We start from the raw sequence: 16,226 nt of genomic DNA, 5'->3' as shown, positions 1-16,226 counted from the left end.
GGACCTGCCCAAGTTTATATAGCAAGTGTCAGAGTTAGGATTTGAACTGAGGCCTTCTGATTAAGTCCAATGATCAATTCCTGGTTTATAGTATGCTATGACTCTTTTCTAATGCCTTTAGAATTTATTTATTTAAAAAAATAATAAATTTATTATTTATTTTTGGCTGCGTTGGGTCTTCGTTGCTGCGTGTGGGCTTTCTCCGGTTGCAGTGATTGGACTGCAACTACTCTTAGTTGCGGTGCATGGGCTTCTCATTGCGGTGGCTTCTCTTGCTGTGGAGTACAGGCTCTACGCGCGTGGGCTTCAATAGTTGTGGCTCGCAGGCTCACAGTGCAGGCTCAGTAGTTGTGGCGCACGGGCTTAGTTGATCCATGGCATGTGGGATCTTCCCGGACCAGGGCTCGAACCTGTGTCCCCTGCATTGGCAGGTGGATTCTTAACCACTGTGCCACCAGGGAAGTCCCTCCTTTAGCATTATAATCTGTAATGTTATTCAAGGTCTTATTCTCTATTTTATGTCACATATGCCACAGAATTTATCTCTCTGCTGAAGCAAATCATGTACAGTAACTCTCTTTTGTGGACTTCATAGAGCCTAGCACAGTGCTGGGCAAGTCATAAGCATTAAATATATTCTGGTTTGGGCTTCCCTGGTGGTGCAGTGGTTGAGAGTCCGCCTGCCGATGCAGGGGATGCGGGTTCATGCCCCGGTCCGGGAAGATCCCACATGCCGCGGAGCGGCTGGGCCCGTGAGCCATGGCCGCTGAGCCTGCGCGTCTGGAGCCTGTGCTCCGCAATGGGAGAGGCCACAGCAGTGAGAGGCCAGCGTACCGAAAAAAAAAATATATATATATATATACATATATATATATATATATATTCTGGTTGGTTGATCCTTTACCCCACACCCCACTATATTCTGCTTAGGGCTCTAGATAAATATTCCCTGAAGGAATCAGTATGTTAATGACAGAGGGTCTCTCTCCCTGGGAGCTCCTGATATGGGGAGAAATCCCTAGGACTCCTTTTCATTGCCTCATCTTTCTGCTGCCTCTTGCTCTTGGGTAGATGCCTCCTTCATACAGAGAATACAGCAGAGGGCCTGGAACACAATCCAGTATGTAAGGGTTTTATTTTTATTTTCAAGCCTGCTCTAGACTTTCAGGAGCCAAAAGTTCAAATCGCAGCAGGATTGATTCAGCCCTTTCACAAGCAATTTAGTACTATGCAGTTTGTTTAGACTGATCAAGTTTCCAGGCCCTGGCTGAGCAGCATCATTATCTCTCCAAGCTTTCATGTATCAGCTTCCCTGGCCATATTTCACTTTCCATGTCTTTCTTCTCTGAAATCAGGTGAACATGTAAAATTACAGTTATACACAATTTTGTACTTTTCAACAACCTTCAAATATCTTCATGGAATTTAAATACAATACAGGAAGTTTCTGGTTTTTTTTTCTTTTCCCTACCTCGGTTAGGCAAAAATCAAGAAGGATGCAAAAGTTATACTCCTCAATTCTCAGTAGAAAGGGGGTACTCTGTATCATTCTTCAGCTAGTACATCAACTAACTGAGAAGAGATATGGTATTGCTCGATTCTATTCAATCCACCTCAGCTGGAGGCCAACTGGACAATGGATCTTAAGTGAAATGAAAAATACTTTGCCAGGGGAAAAGAAGACTAGGTAGCAACTCTTTCTCTTAATGTTTAATTGTGAAATATTTCAAACATACAGCAAAGAACAGAGAGGATAACACACAGCCAGATACTCAGTAGACAGCAGGATCACGTTCTAACATTTTACTCTTCAGATTTTAAAACATTACAGTTGAAGCCCCCTGTGAACTTCTCTATGAGCACTTTCCCCTTCCTCTATGCACATAACTACTCTCCTGAATTTGGTGTTCATCTTTCCATTCATGTGTTTATATTATGCATGTGGAATATTTTTCTTTAATATAAAACTCATTCAGAAAATTACAGCTTATAAACATTGAACTTAAAAAATTTTTTTTCTTAAGGTTGCTATATAAAATACACATAAGAGAGTAAATAAAAACGTTTTCCTGCTTAAAAACTTCTAGTCCAGGGATGGATAGATGAGTAGATATATGATAAAGCCAATATAGCAAAACGTTAATTGTGAATCCAGGGGGGGATGTGTATTTGAGTGTTTACTGTATACTTCTTTCAACTTGCTTGCATGTTTACATTTTTTTCCTTTAATTTTATTTATTTTTGGCTGTGTTGGGTCTTCATTGCTGTGTGTGGGCTTCCTCTAGTTGCAGCGAGTGGTGGTTACTCTTCGTTGCCGTGTGCGGGCTTCTCATTGCTGTGGCTTCTCTTGTTGCGGAACATGGGCTCTAGGCGTGCGGGCTTCAGTAGTTGCGGCACACGGGCTCTAGAGCGCAGGCTCAATAGTTGTGGCACACAGGCTTAGTTGCTCCGCGGCATGTGGGATCTTCCTGGACCAGGGCTCGAACCCGTGTCTCCTGCACTGGCAGGCGGATTCTTAACCACGCCACCAGGGGAGCCCTACATTTTTTTTTAATAATAAAATATTAGGAACCCCCCCCCAAAATCTCTAGTTCATATTTTGTCTAAAAATCTCAGTGAGGAAGGACATCAACTGGTTTCAGATGCTTAAGGATCTAGTATACTTACAGAAAATAATTATTAGGCTTGATAGTCTAATTACTGTTTAAGCTCTTACTTTATGGTATGTAACAAATAAAAAGAGAAAAGACCAGTTCCTCTAAGATTTATCTTCACAGAGCCACATCTTATAAAGCAGCAATTTCAGCTTTGACCTTTCCATCCTTTTCTGGAGTTCATAAAATGATTTGTTTGTAATCCCTTTCTCATCATGATTTAAGCCCCCAAATGGAAAACTGTTTATGGTTGATAAGCATACCTAATAAAATGAGTGTATTAAAAAATTAGAAGAGCAATACTTTTAAATGTTTTAAAAAGATTTTTATAGTCCCTCTCACAAACCTTCTAAATGAACTCATCTCAGGAAAATGCTCTGCTACAAGTTGATCTTGAGAAGAACTAGTACAAAAGACATTCACTACTGGTAGAATAAATACCACTGTGATATAATATTACACAATAGTACTTTGCCTGCTGTTTGAGGTATTTTCATATTTGTATATTATTTTTGCCTGACAATAAGCACACTAATTTTTTTTTTTAAGGAAGAGGAAACTGAGTCTCAAAGAATGATTCTACTTGTGTCAAGTCATGCAACCAATACAAACACAGGCCTCCTAACTTCAATACCAGTGCTCTTTTCATATAACTGAGAACAATGAACTAAAAATCTTTTTGTTTTAGTGGCATTTAAAAAATGACTACATTACCAGAAATTACACTATTTATCATTTGTTTGTAAAGTACTTTACCTTAAGTGGCCTAATTTAATAGTAATTACTCTTTGGGGTTGATATTTTCATAATTTTACAGGTAAAGTAACGTATTCAGAGAAAACTAAGCTTAATGAGGACTTTTTTTTTTTTTTTTAGTATTTATTTATTTGGCTGCACCGGGTCTTAGTTGTGGCATACAGGATCTTTAGTTGTGGCATGTGGGATCTAGTTCCCTGACCAGGGATTGAACCCAGGCCCCCTGCATTGGGAGCGTGGAGTTTTAGCTACTGGACCACCAAGGAAGTCCCATGAAGACTGTTTTAATTATAGCATACTGCCTTCCAAAAGGAAGGTCCTTCAAGGAAAAGGATTATGCTGGGTTAAAAACAGCAATTCCATTTTGGACAATGAGAGATATTGTTGCATCAACACAATTCTTAACAAAAAATTTTAAAGAAAAATTGTGTATTTATTAAAATTAAATGTAATTAACATTTTAAATTAAAATTTAAAATATGTACAAGCTGACTTTTGAAAACTGAGCAAATAAAAAGATATGATAAATGATTGTCAAAAATAAAGTCAGTGAAATTTACTGATTGCTGAACACTGCTTATAATTATAGTCCTTTTTAAATCATAATAAATCAAAATAAATTTTGGGCTTTGTGTGTGAGCCTAGTGACAGATTTAGCTAACAGTGAATGAATTACAGTTAAAGAGTTATTTTCTTCTTATAATATTACCAGGTGTAATTTATTCTAGATATTACTGGAACAGAAGTGGATGATTAAATATGATGTTACAGTTAATTAAACGGTAATAAAAACATAGACCCCCCCACCCCGCCCCATTCTGAAACTCTTACAGCTGAATGTAATCCAAAGTGGCACCTAATACACATTTAAAAGTTAATTCTTTCAGGGGCTTACCTGGTGGCGCAGTGGTTGAGAACCCACCTGCCAATGCAGCGGACACAGGTTTGAGCCCTGGTCTGGGAAGATCCCACATGCTGCAGAGCAACTAAGCCCGTGCGCCACAACTACTGAGCCTGCGCTCTAGAGCCTGCAAGCCACAACTACTGAAGCCCGCACGCCTAGAGCCCATGCTCTGCAACAAGAGAAGCCATCACAATGAGAAGTCCGCATACCACAACAAAGAGTAGCCCCCGCTAACCGCAACTAGAGAAAGCCTGCGTGCAGCAACGAAGACACACAGCCAAAAATAAATAAATAAAATAAATCTATAAAAAAAGTTAATTCTTTCAAGAAGAAATTTCGTCACTTAAAAAAAAAGCACACAAATACCTGTCTTTGTGGGCTATAAGTGTTCTTTGTAAAGATGCAATCCCTGTTTAAAGGCATCTTAATTCTGCACAGCCACCCCATCTCCAAAGAGCAATACTGATATAGGACTATATAGAGTGATACCGCTTGAATGATGGATGCATTCCATCAAACATTAAGTTCACATCTCTGAAGGGAGTTCAAATTTTGCTCTGCATCAAAAAAACCCCATAAGGGGTAGCCATGTTTTCCCCTAAGAACCCTGTTTTTTACAAAATCTCAAGGGAAAGAGAGCTTTAGTTAGTCAAACTGAAGCATTAACTACGAAAAACTTTCTGCTTACTCTTTTACATGGGCATAATAAGTACTGGAATGATAAGTACTAAGAATCTAGGGAAAATTCTGAAATAATAAAAAAAGGAACCCTAGGAAGCAGAATATTAAATTTCTTATGCTGAACCTTCAAAATAGGGCTTTTACAGTCCTAAATGTTAATTTATGTTTGGACATATACTATACTTATTGTTTATATTTTACAGATGGGTAAACAGAGGCATACTAAAACAGTGAATGCCAATTTTGCCAGGTACCATGTTAGTGTGAGATATTCAAAGAAGTATGAGAATATGTAATTATATACCAAACAGCTCCCTGTAAAGCAGGGGAGACAGATGAGATATGTGAAAAAAAATGGCCCTCAGTCCACCAAACATGCTTTTTACAGGTTTGCATTTGCAGATGTTGTTCACTTAACTTGAAAAACCTATTCCTCCCCTCCTCTCATCACTACCCAAAGCTGTCTGGTTAATGCCTTTACTCAAGATGCCTTCTGTAAAGGTTATAGTGGGTTATAAACGTTCTTAGTAATAGTAAATAATTTATTGAGCATTTACTGTGTGCTAAGCATCATGCCAAACTATGTAAATGAATGATATCTCATTTCATCATCACGGCAATTTTATGAGAACTGCTAACCAGCGTTCACTTTTAAGGAATTTCCTGGAGTAATTGACAGTCTCCATTCTCTCTGTAAAGCATCCTACCATAGTAGCAGAGATGCTCCTGCCTAACAGGTTACTCCTCTCTAGTATGCCTGTTCACTTCTGCTTTTACAAGTTGGATGCTCATCAAGAATATTTGTATTTGTTTTAAGAACTGTTGGGGGCTTCCCTGGTGGCGCAGTGGTTGAGAGTCCGCCTGCCGATGCAGGGGACACAGGTTTGTGCCCTGGTCCGGGAAGATCCCACATGCCGCGGAGCGGCTGGGCCCGTGAGCCATGGCCGCTAAGCCTGCGTGTCCGGAGCCTGTGCTCCGCAATGGGAGAGGCCACAACAGTGAGAGGCCCGCGTACCGCAAAAAAAAAAAAAAAAAAAAAAAAAAAAAAAGAACTGTTGGTTCCGATGTAGAGAATGGACTTGAGGACACGGGAAGGGGGAAGGGTGAGCTAGGACGAAATGAGAGAGTGGCATGGACATATGTACACTACCAAATGTAAAACAGATAGCTAGTGGGAAGCAGCCACATAGCACAGGGAGATCAGCTTGGGGCTTTGTGTCCAACTAGAGGGGTGGGATACGGAGGGTGGGAGGGAGATGCAACAGGGAAGAGATATGGGGATATATGTTTATGTATAGCTGATTCACTTTGTTATACAGCAGAAACTAACACACCATTGTAAAGCAATTATATTCCAATAAAGATGTTAAAAAAAAAGTGACAGAAACAAATCCTTCCCCCCCCCAAAAAAACCTGTTGGTTCCTATTGCAATCACAATTATACAATTTAATGAAACATTATGTAAACCAATTACAAATGAATACAAAAATAATTTATTTCTATGAAAATAAAGTCGGATGCTTTTGAAAAACCTAAAAAGAGGAGAGTTACTTTAAAAATTGCTGTTGAAGGCTCTTCAATAATTGGTGCTGGGAAAACTGGACAGCTACATGTAAAAGAATGAAATTAGAACACTCCCTAACACCATACACAAAAATAAACTCAAAATGGATTGAAGACCTCAATGTAAGGCCAGACACTATTAAACTCTTAGAGGAAAACATAGGCAGAACACTCTATGACATAAATCACAGCAAGATCCTTTTTGACCCACCTCCTAGAGAAATGGAAATAAAAACAAAAATAAACAAATGGGACCTGATGAAACTTAAAAGCTTTTGCATAGCAAAGGAAACTATCAACAAGATGAAAAGACAACCCTCAGAATGGGAGAAAATATTTGCAGATGAAGCAACTGACAAAGGATTAATCTCCAAAATTTACAAGCAGCTCATGCAGCTCAATATCAAAAAAACAAACAACCCAATCCAAAAATGGGCAGAAGACCTAAATAGACATTTCTCCAAAGAAGATATAGAGATGGCCAACAAACACGTGAAAGGATGCTCAACATCACTGATCATTAGAGAAATGCAAATCAAAACTACAATGAGGTATCACCTCACACCAGTCAGAATGGCCATCATCAAAAAATCTACAAACAATAAATGTTGGAGAGGGTGTGGAGAAAAGGGAACCCTCTTGCACTGTTGGTGGGAATGTAAATTGATACAGCCACTATGGAGAACAGTATGGAGGTTCCTTAAAAAACTAAAAATAGAACTACCATACCACCCAGCAATCCCACTACTGGCATATACCCTGAGAAAACCATAATTCAAAAAGAGTCATGTACCACAATGTTCATTGCAGCTCTATTTACAATAGCCAGGACATGAAAGCAACCTAAGTGTCCATCAACAGATGAATGGATAAAGAAGATGTGGCACATATATATAATGGAATATTACCCAGCCATAAAAAGAAATTGAGTTATTTGTAGTGAGGCGGATGGACCTAGAGTCTGTCATACAGAGTGAAGTTAAGTCAGAAAGAGAAAAACAAATACCGTATGCTAACACATATATATGGAATCTAAAAAAAAAAAAAAAAAAGGTTCTGAAGAACCTAGGGTCAGGACAGGAATAAAGACACAGACGCAGAGAATGGACTTGAGGACACAGGGAGTGGGAAGGGTAAGCTGGGACGAAGTGAGAGAGTGGCATAGACATATATACACTACCAAATGTAAAATAGATAGCTAGTGGGAAGCAGCCATATAGCACAGGGAGATCAGCTCGGAGCTTTGTGACCACCTAGAGGGGTGGGATAGGGAGGGTGGGAGGGAGACGCAAGAGGGAGGAGATATGGGGATATATGTATATGTATAGCTGATTCACTTTGTTATAAAGCAGATACTAACACACCATTGTAAAGCAATTATACTCCAATAAAGATGTTAAAAAAAGAAAAAGAAAAGAGACGAACAGGGCAAGAATTGCTGGTGAAACCAACTGGGATACTATGGGCAGAGGGTATAAGGAAAACCAGCAAAGAACGATGATAAGAAAGCCAAAGGAGGTGAGAACTGCAAAGAATGGTCAATAGTGTCATTTAAGATGGGGATCAAAAATTATTCACTGGCAATCTTAACAAGAACAGCAGTTTGAGTGGTGGAGGGAAAAAAAAGTCAGATTTCATGGGTTAAACAGTGAATGTGAGTTGACAAAGGAGGCAGTAAATACAGACTGTCCTTTCAAGAAATCAAAATCAACTTGTAGTTTGAGGTAAAAACAAGGTTATGGGATGGTATTTTAAAATTATATTTTAATTTCTTTTAGTCTGATAAAGACCTGACCATGTTTATAAGATGAGGGAAACAAGCCAATAGAGAGAGGTAAAACATTGTATTTAAACCTATGACAAATTAAAACATTAAATAATAGTCACAATAAATCTTGATAAAGGATACAATATTTAAAAAGTCTAAACTCCATGAAACAGGAATATATTTACCAAAGGTATAGATGCCAATAAGACCATTAGAATGCTTTGCATATTAAAAACCTTCCAAAAATGTGTTCACATACTTGAACCTTAAATATCCGTATCAAGTTGGCTCAGAAGTCATTTTCCAGAAATTTCTAGAATGGCAGAGAAACGTAATTGTGTGTGTGTGTTAAGGATAATTTAATTTCTCATTCTCGACATCTGCTTGATATCTGAAGAGATCTGCGTAGGCTTATTTTCTGCTACATGGCATTAAGAGTTTAATATACCCCCAAATAAATTACAGTATGTAAAAAATAAAAGCCTAGAGCGAGGAAAGATTAGGAGGTAATTCAGTTAATGAGCTTTACGTGGTGGAATCTGGTATTCTAAAAACTGAGCTCCTGCATAGTTACCTTATCGCACACAGTTAAGGGACTTGCAATTTCATATGTAACTTCTGGCCAGCAGGTTATTTTTTTAAAAAATAAGAACCAGGGCCTCCCTGGTGGCGCAAGTGGTTGGGAGTCCGCCTGCCGATGCAGGGGATACGGGTTCGTGCCCCGGTCTGGGAGGATCCCATGTGCCGCGGAGCGGCTGGGCCCGTGAGCCATGGCCGCTGAGCCTGCGCGTCCGGAGCCTGCGCGTCCGGAGCCTGCGCGTCCGGAGCCTGTGCTCCGCAACGGGGGAGGCCACAGCAGTGAGAGGCCCGCATACCGAAAAAAAAAAATAAATAAAAATAAATAAATAAATAAAATAAGAACCATTTCCTCTTTTCAATTATAGGTAAAATCTCCAACTTAAAAATAGTAACACACATGAACTTATTGGCACCTTATTTTTAATGTAATTATTTGTAATCTTCCCAAATATGCCTTTCCTATATTCTACATGACCTGTATTTTCCTGTCCCAGAGTATCAATTATAAATATTTTATGTAGCTAAAGACACAGCAGCAACACATGTGTGTGTGTGAGAGGGAGAGTGTGTATGTAACGTATATATGTTATAGATGTCCTTTTAACAGAAAGCTTAGAGTTTGGTTCTCCTAAAATTAAGTCATTTGGTATTCTGTAGAATTCACATACCAATCTACCTAAGACAATCACCATTTAACTCAGTTGAATACTAAAAGTGATTTCATTGATTACATGTTCCAGCTGTTAAGAGGAATAGTTATGCAAAACAAAACAAACAAAAAAACACTGGCCTGCCAGTTATATTTAAATTTAGTTGAAAACCTTAATGTATCAACTGACTTTTTTTTTTTTTTTTTTTTTTTAGTGGGGATGAAGAACTAGGCTATAGTGATTCTGAAGGTTTCTGAAATACTGTAAAAATTTACTTGTTTATTATGGACATAAAATTATGATCCTACTTTTAGAAGAGCTCAGTTTATAATAATAAAAAGGAATATTAGTAATAATAATAATAATAGTTACCACTTGTTGGGTGCCTATTATTGTGATAGGCACTTAACCTTTATATCTCAAATCCTTGTTTCTGTTATAGAGTTGAGGAAATGGGCTTGAAGAGGCTAAGTATCTTTTCCCAAAGCCTGAAAATGGGTGGAAAGTATGGTTCGTTATTTATTCCTTCTACAGAAAACTAGTGAGTACCATCTGTGTGTCAGAATTTAAGGATACAATCATGAACAAGATATTGTCTTTGCTCTCACTCAGTTTAAGTGGCAAGAACAGACAAGTAATGTGTAACAACAGTGTTGGAAGTGCTGTGAAAGGGAAGCAGAGAGTTCCGTTAGAGCATGAGGTGAGACTTTTTCCACTGAAGGGTAAGGATTATTATAAGCAAAGGTGGCTCATAACCAATTATGTGTTTTAAATAGTTTCTAAATTTCCTGATCTTTTGTTTGGTGTGTTGGCAGAACAGCTGTTTTAGGGTTGGTTTAGGTAATCCATAACAGGTCCTTTCTTCTTCCTCCAAATGGGTCCTTGGCTTGGGGAAATTCTCAGTGAATAATTAATACCAGAATAGTCTGCCAGTTATGTTTATTAATACAATCTTTTTGCCTCAGGATGGTGGAATAGCAGTGAGTCAGAGAAGCAAGCAGATGAGTCTGTGCTTAGTAAATATTCATTGATGAATGAAGCAAGATGATCAGTACTTTTAAACAGGGTTTTACAAGTAGCATCCAATGGCTGTGACTTTAGGTAATCATCCAGGTGGAATCAGATTTGACTTACTGACTCAGAGATGGGAAGCTCCCATTTCTAATTCAATACTAGGTTTGTACTAAATAAGAACTTTATTGATATACGACGTGTGACAATTTCTCTTCTTGTTTTTCCTCAGTAAATGATCTTAATATTATATGATGTAAATGGTGTCAGTCATAGTACAGAGTTAGAGAAATTAGGCTGTGAGTTTGTGAAATTAAAATGGAACAGAAATAAGTAAATACTAGTGAAAGTATATCACTTTATATCTTGCCTTAATACTTGGTGCTTGATATTCATTTAAGCTTTCCTATAAACAATTTTATTTGCATTTTCAACAATCCTATAGGATAGATGGGCAGATGCTATCCTCATTTTACAGATAGACAGGAAGGCTCAAACAGAAGTGAATTTTTATCCATAGAAATATTATTATAATGAAGATAGAAAAAATAATGTAGTCCAATTCTCTGCCATTACACAGGTATAATAAAAATATTTGATGCTTATAATTTATATATATTTCCTGTTAAATTACAGTTTGAAAAACAGATGCTGTGCTGCGGTAAGTTTTCACTTTTACTTGGGAAATCTTTTGTTTTTCAGAAATCTTGTTCTCTAATCACCTGATGAAAATATAGCAAGCATTTTGAACTATCTTTTCTAAAGACTAATAGTCTACAAATAATACTAACATTCAACACATCAGTTCTAATAAGCGCTTTACTCATCATCTTCTGAGATAATTAAATATGAATGTTGAAGCGATATAGAATTTGATGATGGCGGCAATTTGTGAGTTCATCTGAGTTATAATAGGAAATCTTTCTGTAGTGTTTATTTCCTATAAAATATGTTTAACACAAACAAATACAGGTGATACATAAATACATATATATAATTTTTCTTACTCTGAAATATGTACTTGTGTGTGTGTATACCCTGTGTGTGTACATACACATATGTATGTATATGTAGATATACTTCAGGGTAAGAAAAATCATGAATCTCAGGAGTTCCTACAGTTAATACTGTTAAAACCCATAAGCATAAGAATATCAGAAGGAGAGAAGTAAATAAAAACTTGACCTTGTACTGAACTCAGCAGTTCTGATATTAAGTGTTCAGAATAAACCTTTCCTAATAGCTTCTTATCCTGTCATCCAAAACAAATAACTTGTAGTGAACAAAGGAAATATATTAACTTTATTACTTTTTTAAAGTTTCCTGAAAATTTTCTGGAGGAAGGTAGATTCTAATTTTGGGAACTGCAGTGGGAGTGTAGAGAAGTAGGCAAAAGGATGGGAAAATCTTTGATTCTTTTTTGTAGGCTACTTTTTTAAAAAATGAAATTAATTACACCTTTTATTCATTTGGGAAAATCATTTTTGGAGAAGGTACCAGCACTACAGAAAGTTAATCATCCAGCCATGAATTACTTTTAAAGCCACAAGATGGATTTTTTTAATCAAGCTTCCCTAGCTTCAACTCATATATTTATCATTCATTTGCTCAGTAATTTAACAATTAGGTAATGCATGCCTACTGGTTGCCAGGGCTTGGCCTGGATCTTGGGACTGTAAAACCAAGGCATGCATGGGAGCCGACGGCATATGAGGGGAGACAAACAAGAGTGTGAAAAATGATGAAGTCCTTCCTTAGAGAAAATTACTATGAACTTTTCAATGTTAATTTTATTCACCAAATTAATATACAACAGACTTGCAAAATTCAACATAGTTTTAAAGTAGGATTAACAGCAAGTACACCTTTTCATGAGTGAATGAAACTATTTTCTTTTTTTGGATATATAGTTGTCTTTTATTTGTATGTTCTGATTTGTTGTTGTTGTTGATGATGAAAAGAAAAGAAAATCCTTAATATAGTAGCTCTCCTGTCCTGGATGTATGCATTCAAACTCATTCCCTGGGTCTCCTTGGCTGCATTGTTTTTTCTGTAGGTAGGGCTTTATCCTGAGATAATATCATTTGATGGTCTTGCTGAATTAGTAAAGCCAATGCCAAAACAAGTCATCAATACTTTATCTCTGCCCTTGAGTTCTTCACAACATGGCTTTATTTTTAAATTTTAAACATAATCTGGAAAAAGCTCTTCAAATGCCTCAAAAACTATGGTAAGGGGAAGACAGCAGGGCTAGCAGGACTTTGGAGCACGAGCAGCCTCTAGGATCAGGCTATAGTTAGTAGAATCTACACATCTGCCTGTTTAGACTCCTTCCAGCAGCAGCTTGGTTGACACAGTTTCTGCCGAGATCCACTGGAGCACTGCTGCCCCCGGCCCTGAGGGCTGAAGGCCAGTTCAGCACTCAGGAAGGTTCTTTTAGTGGTCTTGGCAAAAAGTGATAGCCCAAAGCCCAGAGCCTTCCCAGGGTTGGCTCCTTTCACCTGGTCTGCATACATAAAGAAAGGAAATGTTGAAGGTGCTCCCTCAAGTGCCACAATTTAGTTAGTCATGAAAGGTTATATACATCTATGGAGTAGCCCTCTAATACTTTTGATTTATCTAGGATCCGTGAGCTTAATAGGTCTCAAGACCTTCCTTATAAGACATGAGAAAAATACTTCGCCACCTCTAGGAGGCATCCCCATTGCATAGTCTTTAGTTCAAAGGATTCACTCATCAATCTCAAACTGTTTCCACACAGGGCTGTGGTCATAAAGAGCCAAGCAAAGAAGGCTTTGGAGGTAACAGCCTCTACTGTGATGGGCACTGTAGCTGTGTTCTATTAACTCACCATACAAAGGCCTACCTGATAATAAAAGGGCACACTAATTTGGTTTACTTCCATTGGAAAACCAATAATTGTTTTGTCCAGCAGTCTTATGACATTGGCTTCAAAATCTCTGAGGCCTGGGTTGGGGTCTTTGGCCTGGGTTTTTTGGACCTTGATGGGATGGACAGACTGATGCAAGAAGCTGCAACACACATGGCTGAAAAAGTACATCTGGATTGTCATGTGGGTGCCATGGAGGTACTGTACCCACATACAGAGCACTGGAGATGATGGTCATACCTGTGGCTTTCTCACTCTCTTGCAGCTCACTGACAATGTCTTTTTAAAAGGATAAACTTAAAAAAGAATATTTGCATAGCACTCTGTGATTACTGAAAGTAGACGTTTTCTTTTAACTCAGAAAGGTACAGAAACATATTGGATTGTGGTTAAAATAAAAAATTCATTGCTATTATCAGTTATTTAATTGTTAGATCTTATAACTTACAGCACTATCTAGTTCTTATAGGGAGATGTCTCCTTGGTTTTAGTAGTTAATACACAAATACTTGTTAATTACTGAGAACTTTTTATTTTCCTAGAGGCATAATTTTACATTTTTAACCTTCCTGTTTGAGGACTCAAGCTTAACCTATAAAATGTTACTGTATATTTGTCAATTATTCCTTAATACAGTTTTTTTTAAAGTATCAATTTTATTTAAGGACAACCTAGGAATTTGTCCATTTCATCTAGATGATCCAATTTGTTGGTGTACAATTGTTCATAGTTCACTTTTATAATCCTTTTTCTGTAGAATCAGCAGTAATGTCCCCACTTTTATTGCTGATTTTAGTAAATTTTTAAAATAATTTAATTTAATTATTTTTGGTTGCGCTGGGTCTTTGTTGCTGCAGACAGGCTTTCTCTAGTTGCAGTGAGCAGGCTTCTCATTGTGGTTTCTGTTGTTGCAGAGCATGGACTCTAGGTGCATGGGCTTCAGTAGTTGTGGCTTGCAGGCTCTAGAGCGCAGGCTCAGTAGTTGTGGCGCACGGGCTTAGTTGCTCTGCGGCATGTGGGATCTTCCCAGACCAGGGTTCGAACCCATGTCCCCAGCATTGGCAGGTGGATTCTTAAACACTGCACCACCAGGGAAGCCCCAGTAATTTTTTTTTAATTTTATTTTTTGGCTGCGTGACATGTGGGATCTTAGTTCCCTGACCAGGGATAGAACCCGCATCCCCTGCGTTGGAAGCGTGGAATCTTAACTGCTCACTGCAGCTAGAGAAAGCCTGCACGCAGCAACAAAGAGCCAACACAGCCAAAAATAAATATTAATTAATTAATTAATTTAAAAAAGAACTTTAAAAATAATTTTTTTAAGTTTATTAAAAACCCCCAACAAACTGGCCTTATAGAACTGTCTATTTCTCCCTTCAATTCTGTTTTTGCTTCATACATTTTGATGGTTTGTCATTAAGTGCATAAATGTTTATAACTGTTATATTTTCTTGCTGCATCAAATGTTTTGTTAATACAGCACATCCCTCTTTGTCTCTTGTAACCTTTTTGATTTGAAGTCTACTTTATCTGATAATTAGTACAGTCACCCCTGTTCTCTTCTGGTTACTGTTTGCATAGAATATCTTTTTCCATCCTTTTACTTTCAACCTGATTGTGTCTCTGGATGTCAAATGAGTCTCTTGTAGTTGGGTCATGTATTTTTTATCCCTTATGTCAATCTCTGTCTTTTGTTTGAAGAGTTTCATGGACTCATTTACCCTTAAAGTAATTACTGAGAAGAAAAGACTTGCTTCTCTCATTGTGCTATTTATTTTACACATGCCTTAAAGCTTTTTTTGTCCCTTATTTCCCGCATTACTGTCTTCTTTTGTGTTTTGTTGAGTTTTTGTAGTGAAATGTTTAAATTCCTTTCTCATTTCCTTTTGTGTATGTTCTATAGCTAATTTCTTTGAGGTCATCATGGGATTACACTTAACAACCTAAAGTTTTAACACTGTGAATTCAACTTATACCAGCTTAGCTTCGATAACATAAAAAAACTCTGTTCCTTTACAGCTGTCTCCACTCCTTTCAGTTTCTGATGTCACAACACCATTATTCATTGTGTCCCAGAACATAAACTAATAATTCTTTTAAATGCATTACTCTCTTAAATTATGTATAAAACAAGATTTGCAGTTATAAACCAGAGTTACAGTAACACTAGCTTTTACACTAATCATTGGGGGGTTTTTTAGTTTAAATGTATTAGTCTCTTAAATCACGCAGAAAACAAAAAGTGCAGTTACAAACCAAGGTTACAATAATACTAGCTTTTATAATTGTCCATGTATTTACCTTTACTGAGATCTTTATATCTCAATATGGCTTTGAGTTATACTATCTGATGTCCTTTCATTTTACCTTGCAGGAAGCCCTTGGGTATTTCCTGCAGGGCAAGTCTAGTGGTCATAAACTCCCTCAGCTTTTATTCATTTGGAATATCTTAACTTCTCTTTCTCTTTTGAAGGGCAGTTTTGCCAGATATAGGATTCTTGGTTGACTGTTTTTTTCTTTTAGAACTTTGAATATATTGGCCCATTGTCTTTTGGCCTCCAAAGTTTCTGATAAGAAAACTTTTGGCCTCCAGATTTCTGATGAGAAATCTGCTGATATTCTTCTTGGGGATCCCTTGTATGTGATGATGCACTTCTTTCTTGATGCTTTCAAGATTCTTTCTTTGTCTTTGTCTTTTGAAAGTTTTATTATAATGTGTCTCAGTGTGGATCTCTTTGAGTTTATCTTACTTGGAGTTTATTGAGCTTC

General features: G+C 37.5%; 1 protein-coding gene and 1 pseudogene across 3 annotated transcripts in view; both read right to left on the bottom strand.

Moving 5' to 3' along the window:
* SSH2 (slingshot protein phosphatase 2) overlaps window positions 1–16,226 on the bottom strand; it is a 244,035-nt gene that overhangs the window by 116,476 nt on the left and 111,333 nt on the right. The gene's annotated exons all lie outside the window — the stretch shown is intronic.
* Window positions 12,632–13,266, bottom strand: LOC132478439 (RNA 3'-terminal phosphate cyclase-like protein; annotated as a pseudogene).

This window comes from Mesoplodon densirostris, chromosome 18, assembly GCF_025265405.1.
Source record: "Mesoplodon densirostris isolate mMesDen1 chromosome 18, mMesDen1 primary haplotype, whole genome shotgun sequence".
Taxonomy (NCBI): Eukaryota; Metazoa; Chordata; class Mammalia; order Artiodactyla; family Ziphiidae; genus Mesoplodon; species Mesoplodon densirostris.
This window is presented reverse-complemented; position numbering and strand designations above follow the sequence as displayed.